Raw genomic sequence first — 24,593 nt, 5'->3', positions numbered from 1 at the left:
GTGCTCGAGCACTCTCTTTCTCTTTCTCTCTGTCAAATAAACAAAATAAATTATAATCTTTAAAATAAAAAATGTATATATATCTGCACATTTATATGTGTGCATTTATTGTTGGAAGAATACACACATACAAAGTTAATACTGATCACCCTCTCTAGGAAGGTGAACTGGGATTTGGGGAGGACAAAGTTGAGAAAGAAACTTTCTAACAACATTCTTTGATACCTTTTAGAATTTCCAGTCCTGTTGAATGACTTGGTCCAAACTTTCTTAAAAATTAAGCAGAGAGTTCCAGAGGACAGGAATGAAGATGGCGGCCTCCCAGTCTCCAGGCGGGAGGAGCCGGCCTGGAGGAGCCCCACTCCTCAGTGCGCCCTCAGAGAACAGCGCCCATTTACTCCCGTCACCCTGGCCTCTGGCCGCGCTCCGAGCTGACCGAGCCTGGGACCGGTTCAAGTGAGAGAATCAAGGGCAACCTTACAAAATGATACTGAGAATCATCTGGAAGACTAAACACCTGAGAACTGATATGAAAAAAATTTTAAAGGGGACAGTAACAAATTTGGGATGGGGTTTATCTAATCCTGCCATATCTTAAAAATTAAAAAAAAAATAGATGCAGTTAGAAATATGGAATTATTTTGATACTAGAGATTGAATAGATGGATTAATGGAAGGAATAGAAGCCAGAAATAGATCTAAAATAAAAGTAAGAATTTTAATCATAAAAAAAAAAAAATTAAGCAGAAATACAGATTTTTAGGGCCTTCACTTGGGGTTCTGATTCATGAAGCTGGAGGTAGGGCCTGGAAATCTGTATTTTAAACAAACTCCCTGGGTAACACCTATCATCTGGAAAGTTTGGGGAACAAGGTTAAGGTTGGGCTTGACCTTGCACATCACCTAATCCAGTAATTCTCAAATCTGGGCATCATCCCTGATTTAATCAGACTATTTGGGGAAGAGGCCATGGAAACCAATATTATTTGAAGTGCCTTCAGGTCATTCTGACACAGGCAACTGTTCGCAGCTAGCATTGAGACCACTGGTCCAGTGCAATCAATCACTCAGCCAGGGACAACTGGGTGGCTCAGTCAGTTAAGCCACTGCGTTCAGCTCAGGTCACGATCCCAGGGTCCTGGGACTGAGTCCCGAAATAGGGCTCCTTGCTCAGCGGGGAGCGTGCTTCTCTCTCTGCCTTTGCCTGCCACTCTGCCTGCTTATGCTCTCTCTCTCTCTCTGACAATAAATAAAATCTTTTTTAAAAAAATCAATCACTCAGCCAACACATGAATCTCTTCTCCATCCTGTATGCACAGAAATGTCTCTATCATTGCGGTGGCCACCCTCCAAGATAGCCCCCCAAATTCCCACTTCCCAGTGTTTCCACCTGTATGTGCTCTGCTGTGGCACGGAATGGGGATGACCTGTGTAACCAACAGACACTGCAGAAAGGTATGGCCATGACTTCCAGCGCTGAGCTGTAAAAGACGCTGTGGCTTCTGTCTGGCTCTCTCTTGGATTGTCCACTCTGGAGAAGCTAGATACTGTGTTGTGAGGACATGTAGGAAGCCATATGGTGAGCAAGTAAATCCTTTGGCCAACAGCCAGCACTGACTTGCCAGTTATGTGAATAAACCATCTTGAAAGTGGATTTTCCAGCCCCAAACCTTCAAATGACTGCAGCATTGGCTGTCATCTTAACTGTGGATTCATAAGAGATCATGAGATAGAACCAATAGGCTGAAGCACTCTTTGGCTCCAGATGCCCTGAAACTGTGTGAAATAATAAATGTTTCTTACTGTTTTAAACTACTAAGTTTGGGGGCGCCTGGGTGGCTCAGTCGGTTATCCATCTGCCTGGCTCAGGTCACGATCTCAGGGTCATTGAGCACCAAGTCATCAGGCTCCCTGCTCAGTGGGGAGTCTCCTTCTCCCTCTCCTTCTGCTGTCCCTCCCTCCCCAGCTTGTGCCCTCTGGCTCTCTCTCTGTCAGATAAATAAATAAAATCTTTTAAAAAAACTAAAAAAATAAACTACAAAGTTTGGGGAAAAACTGCTACACAGCCTTCGGTAACGAATATAACCATACTTTTCCATATGTGTTGTTCTTACCAGTGGCCTCCTTTCCATGTCATTTTCATCTCCCAACTGGCAAAAATTTTGGTTGTTCTTTTTCCTAAGCCTGCAACTAAGGAATTATAATATGACATTTGCTTTTACAGGTTGAGTATTAGTTCAGAGCGCCATCATAGGACTTTCTGACCTGTGCCATCCTACCTTTTAAACAATGCTGACCAGCACTGTAAACATCTATGAGTTCTTCTTCCTGGGGCTCTCTGAGGTTTGGCTTGAATGGATGGGGCAACATCAAGGGATATTTTTTGTAGCGACGAGATCTGTGTGTTTGTCCACTGTAGGCCAAATTCCAGTACACTTCATGCCTACCAAAGCCTCCCTCTGACCTTTCCCTGGGAACAGAGAGCAGGAGGACTATAAATGACTTTAACTTATGATGAGGAATTATCATGAATACATTCATTGTACTCTACTAAACTAGAGCCTGACATGAAACTATTGGTCTCTGTGTTGACAGAGAAGATGTGCACCTGATTTTCCTCTGGCAAATTTATGTGTGTCCAACATCACTAATATCAGAAAGAGTATTCCATATACAATTCCCCTTCCAGTCCTAGGAGTCCTTTGGAAGGAAGCCTCTCTCTCCTTGCTGTCACCTGTAAGAACCACATCCAATTTTACTAATGAACTATCACCAAAGTCTTACAAAACAAATATGTGTATTTGCCTTATGCCAGCTCTTCCTCTTATCTGCCAGTTTCTCATGGCTATGGTCATCTGGTTTGACCAGAGTGGACACTTGATTATTTAAAAATCCAAAATCCTAAACCCGCTGGCATGATTCTGCTTGCATATAAAAGCAAAGGTCCACTGGTGAAACATTAAACGGAATTAGGAGAATGTGGGATGTGTGTTGCTTTGTGTTGCCTAGCAATATGGTTAGGGCACAGGAATCACAGAGAGGATGAAATTCACACCCACAAGGAAATCATATTATTCATAAACACACACACACTCTCACACACACAGGCATATACACACATCTGACATCTCTGGAAGAATGTTACAAACCATGAGTACAGAATTATAGTCACAAGTAGAATAGACTTTGGAATACTGTATAATAGACATGCTGGCTGAGCTGTTACTTATACTTCAATGTCTGCGTGAATATATCTGTCTCTTAAAGCAAATAATATTATATGCTTGTGAATGGGCTTTACAACATCCCTCAAAGACATGGGCGCAGTCAGGATTAAGTAAAGCTCACATTTTTAGGAGGAATATATTAACATGTAAAATTACAGGAAGAAATATTTAATATATAGAAAAACCTGGGGCACCTGGGTGGCTCAGCTGGTTAAATGTTTGCCTTCAGCTCAGTTCATGACCCTGGGGTCCTGGGATGGAGCCCCACATCAGGCTCCCTGCTCAGCAGGGAGTCTGCTTCTCCCTCTGCCTGCTGCTCCCCCTGCTTGTGCTCTTTCTGTCAAAAAAAATAAATAAAATCTTTAAAAAAGAAAAGAAAAGAAATACTTTACTCTCTTTGCTCATCCTTATTTCAAAATATTTAGATTTACCATTCATTTTCATAAGACCTAAGTGTGATGATAAAAAGCGTACTCATTAGGGCGCCTGGGTGGTTCAGTCCATTAAGTGTCTTGCAATGTTATGTGATTTCCCTCAACCTAACTTTTCTCATCTGCGAATTAGAGTAATAAATACAGTAATATTTGACTTATAGGGTCATCATGAGGATTAAAATAAGGGAACCCATGTAAAGGGCAGAGGCAGCACATGGTACTCCAAATACAGTAGCCTTTCTACTCCTTATTAGTGTTATTATGCAAAAGGCCTTTTGACTGCCTTCCAATAAATAATAGAGGCCACCAGTTAACCCTAAGCAATGTGATCAGTAAAGATTTTGCCTGTAAAAAGGCTGTTTGGTTGTCAGGAAGAGAAGACTATGGCCTCCAGTCCCTTCCCCGCATCAAAGGAAGTCACCCACTCTTTCTTCTCCTAGCCCAGTTAATGGTTATTCCAAAGTCAGACAGTCAAGGAACTCAGTTCTAAGGATGAGAACCAAGACTCTAATGTGGCCACTCACTAAAGGAAAACTCTCCCCCAAGGCTACACAGCCCGGTGTCTTCCCAGCTCCAGCCTCCCCTCCCCTCCCAGACAACTTAGTCCTCCATCCTGTATCCTCCCAGGTTGCAAATCTGGAAGTGATCTGTAAGAAATTCCCTCTTTCTTCTTTCCTGCTGACCTCGGAAATGTTCTCACTTCTCTTCTCGGTAGAGCTGGGATTTCCTGGATACATACTGCTTTCCCAGGCTATTGTCGAAGGGAACTGGCAGGTGGGTGCCGGGAGGGGAGGAAGCCCGGGAGGCATCAGCCATCCCCTCCACATGAGCTGTAAGCTCTAGTTCCCAGCAGCATTTGTCCCATAAGATCTAGGTGAGAAAGAAGAGAATAGCTGAGCTGCCAGCCTTCCCCTGGGGAGAGGTAAGCAATTAGCAGAGCACCCTGAGAAGCCCTGGGCAAAAACAACATATGTACCCTACCAGGCAAAAGATGAACAGTGAGTGATGTGTGAGAACGAGAAAATTATATGGATTCTATTTTAAGATTAAAATGTGAATCAAAAAACAACTTTAAAAAGATATTTTAATTTATTCCTAATATCCTTCTACTTGTATGAATTTGGGATTTTTTTTTTTCCTTTTGCAACTATTCTGAACGGAATTAAATTACAACTGCTATGGTTACTTATTATGGTTTAGAAAATTCCATTTATTTAGCTAAAAATAATTTTTTTTTCTCCCTTGGTTTTTAAATGTCCTTGAAACAACAATGAGTTAGAAAATAAAATGGAAGAGATGGAGAGGAGAAGGGAGTTGAGGGAAATTGGAAGGGGAGGTGAACCATGAGAGACTATGGACTCTGAAAAACGATCTGAGAATTTTGAAGGGGTGGGGGGTGGGAGGTTGGGGGCACCAGGTGGTGGGTATTGTAGAGGGCACGAATTGCATGGAGCACTGGGTGTGGTGCAAAAATAATGAATACTGTTATGCTGAAAAAAAAAAAATAAAAAAAATTTAAAAAAAAAAAAAAAAAAAGAAAAGAAAATGGAAGAAAGGGCCTCATTTGTATTAGCAACAAAAAAGACTTAATTCCTGGGAATAAACTTGAGAAATGAAGAACTACATGAAGAAGATTTTTAAAGCTACTGAGGGTCAAAAAGAAGACTTGAACAAATAGAAGGGTATTTATGTTTTTAGATAAAAGAGACTTTATAAAGAGGTCAATTCTCCCCAAATTATCTCTAAATGTAAAAAAATACATATCACTTGAAAATAAGTTTTTATTAAATGATATGTACTGATTATAACATTAATATGGAAAAATAAACATGCCAAAGTATGCAGGAAAATCCTGAAAAAGAAAAACAAGGACTGGGGAGTCTGGGTGGCTCAGTGAGTTAAGCATCTGCCTTCTGCTCAGGTCATGATCCCAGAATCCCGGGATAGAGTCCCCTGTCCAGCTCCCTGCTCAGTGGGGAGCCTGTTTCTCCCTCTCTCTCTCTGCCTGCTGCTCCCCCTGCTTGTGTGAGTTCTCTCTCTGTCATATAAATAAATAAAATCTTTAAAAAAAAGAAAAACAACGATTAATCTAACTGCATTAGATACTAAAATATAAAGCTACAATCATTAAAAAAGGCATGCTACATGAATAGATAGAACAATGGAACAGAAATTGACTCAAATACAAAAAGAAACTTAGTAAAAGATAAAATGATATTTCTTATCAGTGGAGAGAGATGCCCATTCAATAAATGCTGTTCAAGCAACTGAACAGCTCTCTGGGGAGAAAACATTACAGTTGGATTCAAACCTTTCACCTTTTGCCATAAATTCAGATGGATTACACTTTTAGAAATAAGGAAGGGAAAGAAAATTCTGAGCATGCCAGAATAAATTGTCAGGTAATTTTTAAATATAATCTCAGGGGGTGCCTGGGTGGCTCAGTGGGTTAAAGCCTCTGCCTTTGGCTCAGGTCGTGATCCCACGGTCCTAGGACTGAGCCCCGCATCGGGCTCTCAGCTCAGTGGGGAGCCTGCTTCCTCCTCTCTCTCTGCCTGCCTCTCCGCCTACTTGTGATCTCTGTCAAATAAATAAATAAAATCTTTAAAAATAAATAAATAAATAATTATAATCTCAGACTAGGTAGGTCCTTTGAAGTATATAATAAAAGCCAGAGTCCATAAAAAATTGGATATATACATAAAATCAAATACTTCTGTATGGCAGAACAACAACAAAACATGGGCAAAGTTGAAAGGCAAAAAACAAACTTTAGAAAAAATTGCAATTCATATAACAGATAAAGGATTCCTATAAATTAATAAGAAAAAGATCAGCATTTCAATAAAAAAGAGATAGTTTGTAGAAAAAGAAATAAACAGAATGAAGTTCTAGTTCACTCATAATAAGATATCATTTTCACCTGTCAGATTGGGTAAGATGAAATTAAATTCATTGTTGAAACAAGCATGGTAAATGGGCACTCCAATTTTCCCGCTGAAAGTTTAAATCAGTGCAATACCATCATGGGCAATTTGAGAGTATATATCAAAATCATAAATGGACCTATATTTTAATGCAGCAATTCCACTTTCAGTGATTTATCCTGTTTGTGTGCTTGAGCATGTGTGAAATAATGTGGGTACTAAGTTATTTAATTCATAATTTTCTGTAATAGCAAAAGATTAGGAATAATCTAAATGCTTACCAATAGGAAATCTGTGAATTGGGGCTACAGCTCTATAATGGAACATTATGCAGCTGTCAAAAAGGATGAGGCAACTCTTTATATACTGATGTGAAGATTTCCATGACCTATTGCAAAGTAAAAGGTAAACCAGAAACTGCAGTCATCAGTTGTCTCCAGAAAAGAAACAACTGGGAAAGAGATTTTCTCTTTCCATTCCTTTATTTTCGGAGATGTGAATGTTGTTAGTGTATTACTTAGTCTAGAAATAAATAAATAACATTTAAAATGAATAAAAACCCTCACCACTTTGATTGTTTTTATGTAAATATTTCAGTATTTTATCTGGTACTTTGACCATCTTGCTATAGCAAATAGATAAACGTTTTCCAAGACTTCCATGTTATCATTGTCTTTATGGAGTTGGATTTTAAGCATAAATCCTCCAAGCAAGGAGAATGCCAAATAAAGCTTATTTCTCCTGAATGTGCCATTTTCTACTGTGCTATGACCTGATTTGATGTTACAGGTTAGGGTTGGTGGATGGCAGAATTCTAAGACTATCCCCAAGTTCTCTTGAGTTTTATTAGAACACAGCCCTGACCCTCTGTTTACATATTTTCTGTGGCTGCTTTCCTGCTACAACACAAGGCTGAGTACTCACAAGAAGTCCCATGACCCCCAAAACCTACAGTATTTACTATTTTTCCTTTGTAGGAAAAGTTTGCCACCCCCTGGTTTAAACCACTTTTGAGTTGGGTCTCCTGTCATTTGCATCTTAAGAGCATTCGCACAATACTGATCTCTTTCATTCTGGTGAAAAGTGAAATAACACTACACTCAAACTGATAATAATGACTATGCATGTTTCAAGATAAACCTTCATTAAAATAGACCATACATACAGAAAAGTTTACAAATCATTATGATACAGCTCCATGCTTGTGTAACCACCACCAAACTCTAGGAGCTCACTTTAGGAACTCTATCCCCCACCCCAAAGAAACCCACTTTTCAGATTTCTATCAGAATACATCTCCACAGACTAATTTTGACTGTTTACAGACTTCAGATAAATGGGTTCAAAGGTATGTGTCCTTTTGTGTCTGACTTCTTTTGGTCAGCATTTTGTTTGTGAAATTCATCTATGTTGTGTGTAGCAGGAGCTCATTCTTTCCCATGGCTATGCAACGTGCCATCATATAAGCAAACCACAGTTTATTTTTTCACTCTACAGTTGATGGACATGTGAGTAGTCTCTAATTTTTGACTATTGTGACTAGTGTTGCTGTGAATAATATAATTTTTTGGTGCATGTATATACCTTTATATTTATCATATATGTATATATATATATTTTAAATATATAAGAATAAAAGTGTATATTTTATATATTATGTGCATATAACTTATATACATCATTGAGTGTTATTGTGGGCCATCCATATATGATTTTTACTAAGGATATGCAAGTGATTCCATGTCAGAAAATGCATAGTTCCACTGAACAGAAATTTGGTCTTCTTCCCATTTTACTTTGACATAGAGATTCATTCAGCAGAGTACCAAGCTCAAAAGACCACACACACACAAGCAGACGAATAACCAGGAATTGAAAAATTAAAAAAATTAATCAACAAGCTAATTTCCTCTCCAAACCCACACCAGTACTTTAAGGAAGCTGCAAACTGCCGTCTTAGAGACTAATTGTTTAAGCATCTGAATTCAAATCAGTAACTTCCTTTGGAACGCTGGGAAGGCTCAGATGGCCTTGGCATGCCATTGAGTCACGGAGGTCCGTTTTCTTTACTTTGAGAAAAAAGAAATGAAAGTTATAAATGGATGGGATGGAAAGGAACATCCGTGGACCCAGAGCTCCAAAATCCAAGGCAGAATCTTGGCAGTTAAGTTGCAGCTTAACTTTCCTATTTCGCAACCCTGTTATAAAGAAAGGCCCCATAAAATCAAGATTTCATCAGAGGGCACCTCCCATTCCAGCCACCTCTGACTGGTGCTTGTGTCTAGTGGCTCCCACCTCTACTGGGGCAGCATTCTCCAAGGACCCGAAAACAGCGTTATCTATGTTTTTTGACCAAGCAACACCCGAGGGTTGCATCAAGAGCATATTGTCTTATACATACCAGGAAAAAGAAGAGAACCATGAGTCTACAAAGGCAATCAGGAGACCGATTATTAGGCATGAACATCTGATTGAAGTTCTTTTTCCACTCATTGTTATTACCAAACCAGTAGAGAAGATTCAATCTGATAATTATCGGGATGAGTCATCAGTAGCCACAGAGTGCTAGGGTCAAACTCAGGGCTCTGTGGTTTTGAGCTAGTGTCCTCCCAACAAGATAGCAAATTGCAAATTGAACGATTTTGTCTTGTGTCTCCAGTTTAGCCAACTATAAAGATTTCTTTAAGAAAGAAAGGAAGAGAGAGAGAAAGAACAAGAAAAAGGAAGGAGGGGAGGGAGAAGAAAAAAAGGGGTGGGGGTAAGGGAAAGCAAGCATCTGAAGGGATACTTCACCACTCCAAATGTCCAGAGCAGCGCGGAGCATGTCTTCTATCCCCAGTGGTCTGCTCCAGGTACAGTAAGGTGTATCCCAGGGCTTTCTTCAACTTTCCTTAGAAACGTCAGGATCTCTTTCAGCCTCTAAGGGCCAATGACAGCTGGTTAGCTATGAGGCAGCCCTTCTGTCCCAGTAGACGTTGGTCCCGCTCTAGGACTGATCATGAAAGTCTGAAGAGAAAAGGAAGTGGGGAAAGGGATTTTTTTTTTTCTCTCTGCAACTTTGTAACTGAACAATACACAGGAGAACCAAGCAGAACATTCTACGCTTTGGGTACAGATAGAGCAGCCCTATGTGGCCACCTTGTCTTGGGTGGTGGTGTCTGATTTTCAGTATTCTCTCCCGCCATCAAACCAAAGTAATTTGTCTCCTGATTTTAATTGAGAGAATATAGTCACAGAATTCTACTGGTAGTTTACAGGTACCTTTAGCAATCTGTAGGTTCTGTATCATCCACAATCCTTTCTGTTTTTACAAAGCTCTTGGCTCGCAGAAGCCGCAGTGTCCTACTTTAATTTTGAAAATCTTATTTTTCCTCTAAACTCTTGGAAGAGAACTTCTCCTGCCCCCTCCCACCCCCCCCCCCCCCCCCCCCCAGTTTTCAGGAGCACTTATCTTGAAAGCGTTTTGCAGACATTTATTACTCTTCATCACACTCTTGTAAGGTGGCTAAGGTCTGTTATCCCCATTTTATTGCCAAGGAAGCCGAGATAGTGAGAAGTTGAGTGGTTGCCGAAGGTCATGCACTGAGTCAGGGGCAAACTCAGAACTGGGTGTTCCCAGCAGCCCCGCCAACCTGAGCTGCCTCACCTCTGTTTGAACTGCCTGGAAAATAGGCTTTCAAAAATTCCGATGGGTACATTGAAACTCTACCAGCTTTATTTGTTAATGGTGACTTCGTAACTGCGTATACTCATGCTATTCATTGACCTACAGCCAAAAGCTATTCATTTACTAGATGCATGGCCCAAGAAGGCCTATCCCCCTCCCTTTTCACCGATTATAATAAAACACTTCCCTGTGACAGCACGAGAATACAGTAATACCAGACACCAAAGTAAAAGCATGCATTGTCCTTTCGGTCTCTAAGAGAACGAATCTCTGGATTCCATACAAGCTCCCGATCATGACCTCTGTCACGCAACCCCAACCTCACGTTCCAGTCTGGTAGGCCACCATCAGCCACCCAAGTGCTTCTGAGAGTGAATCACCCTGCCTTCTGGTCTTTCCAATCCCCTCTTCATTCTACCTTCCTGTATCCCCCAAGAACCTTCAAGGTTCATTTTAAGAATCACCCGCCTCCCCCCAACAAGCCACTCCCTACTTCCCCACCAACCCTGGGGCCTATTTCTTTTAAGTCCTTATCTGACGCCATCATCTTTCACAGTCTAAGTTATTGACTAGCCCTGTGCCCCTGGAGTGCAGAAACTACTTACAGGCACGGAAGGCTTTATTCATCTTCCCCACGGTCTCAGATGGAAAACGCAGGTCCAAAACAGAGTTTGCAACTGCTTACTACAAGGGTGAGCAAACTTCTTCTGCAGAAGATTAATTAGGAAATATTTTAGACGTTCCCAGCTATGAACAGTCACTGATGATTCTTCTTTGCTTTATTACAACCCTTTAAAAACATAAAAAACACCCTTAGCTCCCAGGTCAGCTGGGGGATGGATTGGCCATAGGGCCAAGTTTGCCTGACCCTGGCTTAGTAAATATTTCTTCCATTTATCATCAATGGTCTTGGGTTATGCTGGAAATTACTTATTTTGTATTTACAGATATTTTTGCATAACTGATGATTCTTCTACTGGTTAAAAAATGACAGTATTTGTGGGGCACCTGGGCAGCTCAGTCAGTTAAGCATCTGCCTTTGGCTCGGGTCATGATCTTAACCATCTCAGGGTCCTCGGATGGAACCTTGAGTTGGGCTCCCTACTCAGTGGAGAGTCTGCTTCTCCCTCTTCCCCACCACTCCCCTACCCCTGCTTGTGCTCTCTAATACATACATAAAATCTTTCTTAAAAATGAGAGTATTTGTAAGGGAATATACTTTCTTTCATTTTTCTAATATTATGAAAGATCAATGGTGCACAGAGCCCTAGTACATTTTTATATGCTTAACTTCTCGTTTTTTTTTGTTTGTTTTGTTTTTTGTTTTAAGATTTTACCTATTTATCTGAGAGAGAGAGAGAACAAGCAGGGGGAGTGGCAGAGGGAGAAGAAGGAAAAAGTCTCCCCGTTGAGCAGGGAGCCTAACACAGGGCTCTCTCCCAGGACCCTGGGAACATGACCTGAGCAAAAGGCAGACACTTAACTGACTGAGCCACCCAGGCGCCCCAACTTTTGATACTGTTAAATGAAATTCCATACAGAGGTATCTGTATTTATTTTTAAAATCCAAACGGTTAAAAACCTGGGTTCAATCCATCATTTATGTATGTGGAAGCATGAATTTGCAAAATCCATGCATGCATCTTTTTGCGTCATTCAAGGGCCAGATTCCATCACCTTTACGGAAATTCTGCCAGAGCTACTGAGGCCTCACGGCTTTTTTAGAAAGCAGGATAATAAAACTAGCTCTGCAACACTGATAGGATTGTTTTTTTAAAAGATGTTGCAAAATGTTTCATTTGTCCCGCCAGTGATTGCTATGAAGCAGGATCTTGGATGAGTTAATATTTATAATGCCAGAAACTCTAGAAAGGACAAAGAAATGGTCCCTTTCAAGTGTCGCTCTGCCTGGGTTACTGTTTAGTGCCACACGATAACACCCTTACCACCTCCCCAGCCTCAGGAATACTGCAAAGTAATAAGCATGATCTGTTTAGTCATTTCCTGCGTCACGTTCGTCAGACATCATACTCTTCCCCTATTAACATATCTAACCGAGTTACAGTTCAAACAGCCGGTTTCCATATCAGCAGCTGTTTGGTTTAATATCTTTTCAGCAAAGGTGCCATAGGGAGCCTTTCAAAAACCCTCATGTTAATATTCAGCTTGTTTTCCCAAAGAGATCCAGCTGAGACTAGTGTCCCAGTAATTTGCCAGAGTGTGTGATTCGTGAAACTTTTGCATATGAAATTCTCTTAAAGATGTCACACCTGAAAACCTCAGCGAAATGTAATTGTGTGTTGGAGGGCACGTCATGGTTTTGTTTTTTTTTTTTAAGATTTTATTTATTTATTTGACAGAGAGAGATCACAAGTAGTCAGAGAGGCAGGCGGAGAGAGAGAGAGGAGGAAGGAGGCGCCCTGCTGAGCACAGAGCCGGATGCGGGGCTCGATCCCAGGACCCTGGGATCATGACCTGAGCTGAAGGCAGAGGCTTAACCCACTGAGCCACCCAGGCACCCCTGTCATGGTTTTATTGGTATGCTGGAGGTTAGTCCGTCCTGGGAGAACACATACACACTATAATGGATGGCTGCTCAGCCTGTCTGAAAAAGAGGTCTGCAGAAGTATCATAATCCCAACTTCCAAGACGGCATTAAGAAGCCTGTTGGGGGCACCTGGGTGGCTCAGTGGGTTAAAGCCTCTGCCTTCGGCTCAGGTCATGATCTCAGGGTCCTCGGATCGAGCCCCGCATCGGGCTCTCTGCTCGGCAGGGAGCCTGCTTCCTCCTCTCTCTCTCTCTGCCTGCCTCTCTGCCTACTTGTGAAATCTCTCTCTGTCAAATAAAAAAATTAAAAATACAATAAAATCTTTAAAGAAGCCTGTTGACTTCTCCCTTTTGATGAGGAAGCCATGTTTCAAATAGAACTCTGTTAGCTAGGTGACCAATTGAGGAAGCAGAAAACAGCAAGAAGGAAGGTATAAAATTATGTTATAAAAAATACTCTTCAAGGGGCGCCTAGGTGGCTCAGTGGGTTAAAGCCTCTGCCTTCAGCTCAGGTCGTGATCCCAGAGTCCTGGGATCAAGCCCCGCATCGGGCTCTCTGCTTAGCAGGGAGCCTGCTTTCTCTCTCTCTCTCTCTCTCTGCCTGCCTCTCTGCCTACTTGTGATCTCTGTCTGTCAAATAAATACATAAAATCTTTGAAAAAAAATTTAAAAAAAATACTCTTCAAAATTAGAGCTATTTAACACATAATAAAAATTATGGTCAAAATCAGTACCAAATTTTATTAAAAATAATCTTGGGGGCGCCTGGGTGGCTCAGTGGGTTAAAGCCTCTGCCTTTGGCTCAGGTCATGATCCCTGGGTCCTGGGATCAAGCCCCGCATCAGGCTCTCTGCTCAGTGGGGAGCCTGCTTCCTCCTCTCTCTTTCTGCCTGCCTCTGCCTATGTGTGATCTCTGTCTGTCAAATAAATAAAATCTTAAAAAAAAAAAAAAATCTTGTCCTCTAAAAATGAAGGTGGATCTACCATAATTTGTTGTTGTTGTTAAGATTTATTTATTGGAGAGAGAGAGAGTAAGCTGGAGGGAGGAGCAGAGGAAGAGAGAGTCTTTTTTTTTTTTTTTTTTTTTTTAGATTTTATTTATTTATCTGACAGAGAGAAATCACAAGTAGGCAGAGAGGCAGGCAGAGAGAGAGGAGGAAGCAGGCTCCCTGCTGAGCAGAAGGCCCGATGTGGGGCTTGAACCCAGGACCTGGGATCATGACCTGAGCCAAAGGCAGCGGCTTAACCCACTGAGCCACCCAGGTGCCCCGGAAGAGAGAGTCTTAAGCAGACTTTGTGCTGAACATGGAGCCAACCCCGGGGCTTGATCCCAAGACCCTGAGCCAAAACCAAGAGTTGGAGGCTTACCTGACTGTGCCACCCAGGTGCCTGTGATCTACCGTAAATTTTTAAAATACCTTTGTCCCATCAAAAGACATTGGGCTTTCATGCTAGAAATACCCATAATTAAAAAAATATATATCATTTGATGTTTACTTATATTTTAGATTGAGAAAATGACATTTATTATATTTAAAATGGTACATGTTGGGGCACCTGGATGGCTCAGTGGGTTAAAGCCTCTGCCTTCGGCTCAGGTCATGATCCCAGGGTCCTGGGATCGAGCCCCGCATCGGGCTCTCTTCTCGGCAGGGAGGCTGCCTCCTCCTCTCTCTGCCTGCCTCTCTGCCTACTTGTGATCTCTGTCTGTCAAATAAATAAATAAAATCTTAAAAAAAAATGGCACATGTTATGATGAGTGCTTTGTGTTACACACAACTAATGAATCATTGAATACTACATCAAAAACTAATGATGTACTATATGTTGGCTACGTGAACAAAATTTAAAAAATGGCTTTTGAAAATGAAAAATACAATAAACAGAGATTGTGCTAAATTAAATTGTATTTTCCAAAGTTTGAACTACTGTGGTGAATCACTGTTTCCTATTCTACTGTTGGTTTTCTGCTGTTTGTTTCAGATGTTTTGGAAGTAGGTGAGAATAGTAGAAGATACATTGTCTCTCTGGTTTTTAATTCTTAGTTTGGATAGGTCTGGATTCGGAGTCTATTAGGTTGAGTCTTGAAATTGCCACTTACTTAGGTCAAAAATCATCAAATATTGGCAGCTTCATAGGTAGTTGCTGGCTACCTCCTCAATATCTCTCCTTTGTTATCCTGATGATACTGTCTTTGACTCTTGTTAACTGGCGATGGGTAATCAAATAGTTATAGGACAGAAATTTATTCTTGCATAATAAATAGGACAATAGGTAATAATAGACAATAGATAAAAGATGAAGACAGATAATGATGGATAATAAATGCATAGGTACTAGATAAGGTAATAATACGTGATAGAACACAGAAGAGTACTTTATCCCTTCCAATCTTTTGGAAAAAACAATAGAAACTTTCTCTTTTGCAAAGTAAGTGAACATTCTTTTAATATGCCCCAAGTCAGGGGTTTTGAGGTCCTCCATTTATTTTCTTTATGAGCTGATCATAATGTTAATAGCAGTTAACATTGACTGAATACCTTACTAAGTGCCAGCGTCTGTAATAAGATATTTCCATTTTCTCATTTCTTCCTCAAAACAACTCTGCTTGGTAAGTATTAGTATTATCATCCCTGTTTTACAGATGCAACTTTGGGGAGAGCAAGAAAAGCCTTATGTTTTATTTGATTAAGTTGAGGGAAGACTGGAGAGATAGAGAAAAATTTTAGCCAGTCGACCTCCCTATCTTTATGTCAAATAAACATTGCCTTGGTGTCAAAATCTGGGAATCTCTGTTGATGTGGTTTGATTGCAGATCATACTTGAATTTGAGCTTTAAAATCTTACTTTGTGCTATGGTGATATGACCCCAGGACTTAATTTACCTCTCAGTATACCATTATCCTTCCCTGCAAAATAACATAAAATTATCTACCTCACAGAGGCATTGAGATTTCTGATATTTGACATCTTCAGATAAAGATGAATATTAAATAGTATAACCTATTCCAAAACTGGAGAGAACCACTCTTTGGTGATTCTGCTTTCATAATAATCGCTGTTTCTCATTTGTTAGTTTATGGCAACAGATGGACAAGAAAAAAAAAAACAACCTAGAATCCATAGAAAACATTCCAATAGATATCAGTTTTATAAATTTATAGGGTTTTTTTTCATAAACTGTATTGTTCAATAAAGATAACAAAAATCTTTGCCATATGAGATAAATTTTTACAGGTGTAGAGAACTTTAATAATTTACATCCTCCACATTGTATATTTCAAAGAATAGGAAAGAAAAACAGACGGAATTATTGCTACTCTCCAAAGAGCATATGTTTATGAGAACCTTGCTACAAAACCTAATCAGCCACATGAAAACGATGTATTTTTCTGAAGATTGCACATGAGTCAACAGCACAAGTAGACAATGTTGTTTTAATTCTCCAGGTTGCAGAATTATCCAAAGAAAAGGGAGCTGATTTTTTAAATGATAGCTAAAGACATCTTTGAAGACAGTTGAATCTGGGTTGGCAAGGCAAAAAGTCAAACAGCAGATCAAAACAAGAGAAGAAAACTGACTAAAATAAAAGTGATGATATGTTCATGTAATTTAAACATTCAAGTCTGTGTAAATGAATTAAAAATTTTCTCTGAAAGGTTCTGGTAATTGCTCACCAGTTGTTAGATAGACCAAATAGTTTAAAACAAACAATCTGTAGAGGTTGAATTAAGGTCCTAGTTTTTAAAACGTGATTAGCAAGGCAGATGGTGATAAAAATTATCACTAAATAATGATTATAGACACAGCTAAATCAAACTGCCCAACTGGTAGCGCCCATTCTTTGCCTACTACGAAATGTTTCAGTCTGCTCCCCCCCACCACCATCCTGTCATTCCACACTCCTTTTTTTCCACAAGGAATGAAGTTGTTTATATACGGTACACCTGAGGAGAGAGGAAACTCTAGGGAGATGAGACACAGGGATAAAGACCCGTTCCTAAGATTCCACAACCACTTACATTATTCGCATATGCAACTTGACTCTAATTTAGAGAAGCACTTTTCATGAGAACATTATATTACCAAGATTTAAATACTTGCTTTTTCCAAATTAGCTAACTCGCTTTCCTTCAGATTAGCTAGTGTACAAAAGAATATAATTGATCAGTGAAAAAACAGATCTGACTAATGAGTGGGCTCTGGAATAGGCTTCTGGGTATGGAGAAGCATTAACTCATACAAATAAGTTGGAACAATGATTCCGGCTGGGAAAAGAACAGAGAGGAAACCAGCAGTTGCCTAGGGTAGTGAATTAGCAAGGGCAGCAGACTCTCCAAGTGGCTTCCATGAGAGCAAACACAACCTTTGAATTTGGATAGTGCCCACTTTGCTTGAGGTAGGAGAATCTGTAAATCGGGCACTCACTGGAGAAGTGAAGCAGACAACCCACTGCGCTCAGTGGGTGGATGACAGATGGATGTTTTACAAGCGAATATTCGGAGTTCAAGGTGCACTTTAACGCTTTCACTAGTACCACTCCATAGGCATGTGTGGTGCTGGCTGTAGTCCAAGCTTGCCTTCTGCCCCTTCCCTCCAGCCCCACGAAGGCTGCAGAGTATGAACCAAATGGCAATCACCAGTAGCAAAACTGTCTTTGCTCTTGACTTCTGGAAGGCTTCGCATTTGTTTTTTCGGTTTTGTTCCTCCCCTCCCCACCCACCCTACCCTCTACCGACTACTACTGGCAAGTGAGTTGGGCTACTGGGTATCTCTGTCTGGCAGTTCACCACATTTCCTTACCCACATTTTTTTTTAATTTCTCACTCCATTTTATCTCACTCCATTTTATCTCATTCTTGGACAGAGCATCTATTTGTATGAACAGGTTCAAATTTCTCTGTGGAAAGCAGCAAACAGACAAATACATAAGACAGACACACAATATGATAGACTGTAAGATCTGAGAGTCCTTTTGGCTAAGGCAAGACAATCACTCGTTAATTGTTAACCCTAGAGACTCTAAGTGTGAGTGAACGCCTCAAGGATTCATGTTGACGGGCTCACCAACTCGGGCAAAAGGAGAATTTAGGAAGAAGAGAATGATTTGTTGGAGGACTGTAACATTAATGAAAGCCAGTAAGAAATAGTTTTCATTTCCTTCATTCAAATTCCTATCCATTCTCTGAGCATTTTTCCTTTCTTTAGCTAAAAAGCAAAATAGTGCTGGAAGCTGTTTTTAAAATGGGCTTCAGGGGCGTCTGGGTGGCTCAGCCTTCAAGCATCTGCCTTGGCTCAGGTCATGATCCCAGACGGAGCCTCCCATCAGGCTCCCTTCTCAGTGGGAAGCCTGCTCTCCCTCTCCCCCTTTCTTGTATTCCCTCTCCCGTCATCTCTCTTTGTCAAATAAATAAATAAAACTTTTAAAATAAACAAACAAATAAATAAATAAACCGGGCTTCATTTGGCTAGACTGTTCCTACCAATCTCCCCTGACATTGTATACCATGCTTCATTATACTTGGGACATCATTTCAAGAGAGCTGGTAGAATCCAGTGTTCATTTGTAGCTTCATTAGGTGGTTGAGTAAATCCAGCAAATCTTGTGGCTGTTTGGTAGGTAATTATAAATCTCTCTGCTGGGGCTCGGTTCTCACCAAGCTCAGGAAGAGGTAGGTCTTAGTCACTAACAGACCTGCCACTAACAGACCTCGGGGAAATCACTCAGCTGCTCCTGGCTCCCTGATCTTTAAACCGAGAGGTATGAAGCAGATCATGATAACAGGCTTGGAGAATTCACCCTCTGCTTTCACAATCATTAACTCTTTTGATCTTCATAGCAGCCCCGAAAGGTAGGCAGGACGGTTGTTATTTAGCAGAAGAGGAAATGGAGGCTCAGAGATTGAACGTGTCTAAGATCTGAGAGCAATTAAAATAGAACACCTGAGACCAGAACACAGTTCTAATTCAAGATCTGCTTTGTTGCAGTTATAACATAATATGGCTCTACTGGAATCTCTTACCTCACTCAGTGTGTGCAGGAAGACAGAGAAATATCCCTTAGTGCCTCTACTGGGTCAGACACCAGGCTGAACACACTATTGGTCTGATCCCTGATAGACTGACTTTTGATCTTGTAAAAGAATGTATAGTCTAACTCTAGTGAGAGCTAGCCAACTGACAGCTCTAGGGGGTCAGGATTTGGGTGAGACTGGGCTGAACCAGCACTGCCTTGCTTCAGGCGGGGCACCTAGCAACAGAGCTACCCCAGGTGGTTCCACATGGTAGCATATGCTCAACCTTTTAGAAAAGGCCACAGTCTGATTTAAAAACAAAATATCCAAAATTTCTATTATGAGCTTCCTAAATTCCCGTTAAATAAAAACGCAGAATTTTCCTCTCTCCTCTTCCGACGCTGACATTTTAAAATATCATTTTCCTATTTCATTTCCTATCTTTAGAGAGGAAACTGTAACAGAAAGAACCCCATTTGGAATTCAAAAAAACTGGTCCTCAACTCTGCTCAATTCACTTCTGTGACTTCAGGCAAGTTAACCTCTAGGGGCCTATTTCTGCACAGGAAACCTAGGGGCTTTCCTATCTCAGCTTTGAGATCTCTTCCATCTCTCAAATTCTGATTCATTTCTAACTTAGGTTTCTCTTATTTCATGTTTGCTATTTGTCCTGTAGAGTGCTAATTCATCCTGGTAAGTCTAATTTAATTTCTATTTGATAATATTTTTATTACTATATCTGTAATTATTAGCAATAGGATCCCATCTCTGATGGACTCTGCTTTGTTCTTGGGTATAACCTGAACATCATTTATCATATTTTGACAAGTGTTAAAAGTATCAGTGTGCTTATCACTTGCATCAGTTAGCATGAAAAATAAGACAACTCCAACTGCCTTAAACAATAAAAAGGATTTATCAACTCATAACTGAAATTAAGTAGCTAGGCAGCTTCAGGCAAGGCTTGATCAGGGTTCTCCATCCATTTCTCTATGATTTTGTTGACTCTACCTATCGTTATGCACAACTTTTATCCTCAGACAAATAGCAAGAGATTGCAGCGATTCTGGGCCTTTTATTCATACTCAACAAGGGCTCTAGGAGGAACACTCCACTATCTATTCTCTGTCTTAGAAGAGGAAACATTTCCTAAAACCCTGAGAAAACGCTCTTTTGTGTCTCATTGGCCTAAACTGGGTCACACAATCATTCTTAAACCAACCACTGTGGCCTGATGAGTGCCTGAACCAGTCATTGATGAGGGGGTGGTGGTGACAATCAGAGCCCACCTTTGGAACTGAAGTATAAAGTCTGAATTATATCTGGTCTTCATAATGGTGCAAGAGATGGTGTTGGTGAATCAGTCTCATTGTTCCATTTTATCCTGCCTATTCAACTCTAAGAACATGGGGGTCAAGATTGCATTTTCCAACACTTTGCATGCTAGGTACCAAGTTAATGTTTGTTAAATTTAATTGAATTTCAGGTAGTGGCAAAAGCGAGTCAAAACAGAAAACAACACATAGTTCTCCTTACCTCTTTCTCTCTATTCTATTATTGTAATGGCATGCTCCCTAACTTTCCCCACTATTTATATGTTACCCCTCTTATTTTTAGCCAAAAGTTTTACTTAGTCTGAAGATAACCAAATATTTCCTGAATAATAAGTCTCTGAATATGCATATTCTCTAAATTTGAATATAAGCCTATTTGCAAATCTAGCACTTACATTTAGAGTGTTGTTGGCAGAACTCTGAAAATCAGTTTTTCTTTTTTTCTTTTTTAATGGAAAAATGTACTACAGCAGAAGGATTTGTTTTCCACAAAGCTGAACCAACTTTTTTGATTTCAATGATTTTGATACTTCCATCTATACTTACACAGTCATAAAATATAAAATAAATTTCAAAAATCGGAGTTTACTGGTTATATAATCCTCTGCCATTAAAAACAAATTGAATTTAGGACTGACAGGTCCATCTCAGAAAAAAGAAGGGGTTGTAGGAGTGGGTGGAAGTGCTTTTGATTAAAATCCTACTGGGGCGCCTGGGTGGCTCAGTTGGTTAAGCATCTGCCTTTGGCTCAGGTCATGATACCTGGGTCCTGGGATCTGAGCCTCGCATTGGGCTCGGTGCTCAGTGGGGAATCTGCTTCTACCTCTCCTTCTATCCCTGCTTGTGCGCTCTCGCTCGCGCTCTCTCTCTTTCTCTCTCTCTGACTTTCTCAAATAAATAAAATCTTAGAAAAACAAAAACCCTGTTGCCGGAGCTCCTGGGTGGCTCAGCTGGTTAAGCACCCACTCTTGATTTCAGCGCCCGTCATGATCTCAGGGTCCTGATCAGGAAGTCTGCTTGGGGCTTGTCTCTCTCCTCCTCTCCACCTCCTCTCCTCTCCTCGTCCCCTGCCACCCGTGCCCTCTTGTGTGCGAGCGCTCTCATGCTCTCTAGTACACGTTCTCTCTCAAATAAAGAAAAATAAAATAAATAAAATCTTTAAAATAAAACCCTGTTGCCAACCAAGCCAGGCGCACCTGTGTTTCTCTAGCCCTTCTCCCATTCCAGCCCCTCAGGCAGCGCCATTCTCTCAGAAAGTCCACAGGGGCCTAGAGCTTGGGAGGAGTTTAGGCTGGTAAGTGATAAGGAACAGGAAGCCCCCATATGGATTTGGTAGCACCTCTTTCTAAATCAAGACCACTGGCAACTGGCTGATCAGGGCTGGACATCAGGGATTGCAGGAAGGATCCCGAACCTCCCAATTCAACAACTCAGGTTAGTCCTCTAGGAGTCTTTCCTGAGTGCATTCTCTATGTCAAGTCCAGCCTTATAAGAGGAAGACAGTCCCGACCCTTGAGGAAGGGAGATGGACAAAGAAACAGGGAGTTACAATCCAGCTGGGTAAAGTCCGTGGAAGAGGTCAACCCAGGGTGCTGTGATAGGGCATGTGGGGAGGGCCCCCTCATGGCTTAACTCCAGGGGCGCCATCCGCCTAAAGCACAATGTGAATGGTGCCTGCGGTTGTGCAACATCGCAGCCCTGAGCCGCGCCCCACATTAAGCTGGGGGAGGGAGACTTCCCAGTAGAAGGGAGACTCAAGTTGAGATTTAAAGGAAGAAGGGGAAATCGTTTGGACAATTCACACTCGGCTCAGGCGGGCAGATGCACGTACACAGTGTAAGCATCCTGCGACCCTTAAAGAGAAGTGTGGACCGCATATCCTTGGGTGAGGCCATGGAAAAGGAGCATTCCCGTCTTGGCCCTCTCCAGTCATGAGCTATTCGAATGCATATGAGCCTTAGGTCTTGTGGAAAACTCGTCGGTACTTTATCAGTAATTGTCTTGTCTGAGTCCTTAAATATCTGCTGACCCTGGAGAATCGGAAGGAGAGGGAAATAGTCCAAACACAGGGCATATCTTGGGGTGTCTGAAGACAGGTTAGTGCCATGCATAAAAACTGGAGTAGTTAACTATATGAAAAAGCCAATTTTATAAAGTTTTACCACAACTTGTTTTGGGCAGCCCAAACTACTTAAAAAATATTAAAAGTAAAGAATTAGTAAATATCAAAATAATTCTATTTGCCGGATATGTGACCTTTGAGAAATTCACTCTCAGAACTCAAGAACCCAACTCAGCACAGGTTTTAATAGAAGCGGTTGGATGGAAGAGAGTCAAACACGTGGAACAATGTTCCATCTACACTGATGGATGTCTTGAATAACCCGAACTGACAGATATGAAATGAGATCATAAAAATGGCGGCATTTAAAAAATGGGTTAGTTACAACATTTCTGCAGCCCCACATTGCAACGCTGTATCATCATTAGAAAATCTGGAATCACATTACATTTGATCACCAGTTATTATCACGTTTGTGCCCTAAGTCACAGTCCTGCTTCTATCTCTTTGGGTTTTGAAACTGAAATTGCTAGAGCTGGGCTGTTAGGAGGAGACCTGCTTGTAAAGATAAATTACGGACTATGGAGTCATTTGGGGGACCATTCGTGAGACAAGTGCTGATAGTTCCAGAAGCATCCCTACAGAAAAGACAATTTTTATGGAATAAATTTTACCCCTGGATGAATGCCTCCTCCGGTGTTATTAGAACTTCCATGAGCCTAGATGAAGGCAGTATTTTAGACTGATAGTGTCAAAGTGATGTCAAAGTCCTTGGGCTTGTAGGAGTTCATTTCCATTTTCATTTGTCTGTCTTTGTAACACTGAATCCTAAGAGAAAAATCTGAAGTCTCCATTCTTTTTACCCCACCATAGAAGTTGAGTGCTGTGTATAATGTCTGGATGATGACTTTTCACTCCAAACTGTGTGCCTGAGAAAACCATTCTAATTTCAGTCACGAGTGTGAGGGTTTTGCTGTGGCTGTGGAGCATCTACACGTGTCCACATATACACGTGTACCTATGCACAACACCTAGCAGAGACACAATGGCAGCAAAGGACCCCATGGACAGTTTGGGAGGTGTGTCTAGCCTGAGGCAGAATTTGCAAAAAAAGGAAAAATAGACTTTCTTGACCTGATCAATGTTCTAACATCTACACAAGAGAAAGCCTGTCTTTTTTCTTTTCTTTTCTTTTTTTTTAACTTTCCCTACAATCAATCCTATTTCCTCAAGTTCATTACCAGATTGGGGAAACCGCAGTTGCCTTTAGGATGAACACATATTCTTCCTTCATCACCAGCCACTTTGTCTTATGCAAAACAGAACTGCTTTAAAACCTTAAGTTTTGCAAGGTGATCTTCTTTTCAGATAGATGAGTACATTCTGCTTACACTTACACAGGACTTTCAGTGCAGACATGCAGATAAATGTGAATTTTGACTCATCAATAAGTACAAAAATCCTATTATTGTCCCCTTTTATTCATTATCTATCAACTCTCTCGTTAAGGACTCTTTTCTTACCACTGTACATAATCAAAGACACAGGCAGTTAAAATTTTTATAACAAAAGCTAGGCTCATTTGTTCAGTTTGCAAGATGATTTTGTTGTTACAAATCACTGAAGAAAGCTTATGTCAGAACGTCAACCTTGAAAGGCCACATTTGAAAAACCCATGCTAACACCAACTCTTTTATGCCATTATTTATAAGAGGCTGATGGCATTTTATAAGTGGAAGGGACCATAGTGATCACCAGGGCACAGTGGAGGCAGTTCTTCCAAAGCATAACAAATTCTACTGTTAGAACAGATAAAGCAAGCAATGCTTAAAAAACAAACAAACAAAAAAAAACAAAAACAAAAACAAAAAACAACCAAAACCCACTAGGTCCATATAGTTTTCTGAAGCCACTCATCTGAACCAAACAAAAGCATTTCTACATCTGTGTGCCTTTTAAACGACTTACTGAAATATAACATGTATTGAGAACTCTCCATTCTAAGATTATGGCAAAGCTTAGAAATAAATGAAAATTTTTAGCAGATCATCTGTATTCTTCAGAGGTCTTTTCTACTTAGCTGGGACCCTTAACTTATCTCTATGGCCAAAATCTTTCTGTATATCCAGACAGGAAGTGTGAGCAATTATTAAAATTTTCACTCAAAAAGTCTGACTGTAATTTTTTTGGTATGGTAGATGTGACCATATGTATGCTAAAACAACGAAGATATTTAAATTCTGTTCTAGTCTGTCTCCTTGGTATCAAAAGTCGAAATCTGTTGAAAGGATGAGGTTAGCACTCACATTATACATACGTGCCTGAGAGCACATACACATGCCCACGTACATATGCACAAAGCTTACCAGAGACACAATACC

At 40.7% G+C, this 24,593-nt stretch overlaps 1 long non-coding RNA gene across 3 annotated transcripts; it reads right to left on the bottom strand.

The window, feature by feature from the left end:
* LOC125109352 (uncharacterized) lies at positions 1–24,593 on the bottom strand. 3 transcript variants are annotated; one of them, XR_007130201.1, is made up of 9 exons: positions 24,579–24,593; positions 10,861–11,045; positions 9,382–9,594; positions 8,990–9,194; positions 6,870–6,976; positions 4,345–4,531; positions 2,115–2,470; positions 1,391–1,547; positions 1–29 (listed from the first exon to the last, which is right to left on the bottom strand). It is a non-coding gene; the product is annotated as an uncharacterized LOC125109352 (long non-coding RNA). The 3 variants fall into 3 exon arrangements; XR_007130199.1 differs by lacking the exons at positions 1–29; positions 24,579–24,593 and adding an exon at positions 11,201–11,215 and having other exon boundaries at positions 1,246–1,547; positions 10,861–10,962; XR_007130200.1 differs by lacking the exons at positions 1–29; positions 10,861–11,045; positions 24,579–24,593 and adding an exon at positions 9,850–9,956 and having other exon boundaries at positions 1,246–1,547.

Source organism: Lutra lutra, chromosome 1 (genome assembly GCF_902655055.1).
Source record: "Lutra lutra chromosome 1, mLutLut1.2, whole genome shotgun sequence".
NCBI lineage: Eukaryota > Metazoa > Chordata > Mammalia > Carnivora > Mustelidae > Lutra > Lutra lutra.
Note: the sequence above shows the minus strand (reverse complement) of the source record. Positions and strands in the feature narration are given on the sequence as shown.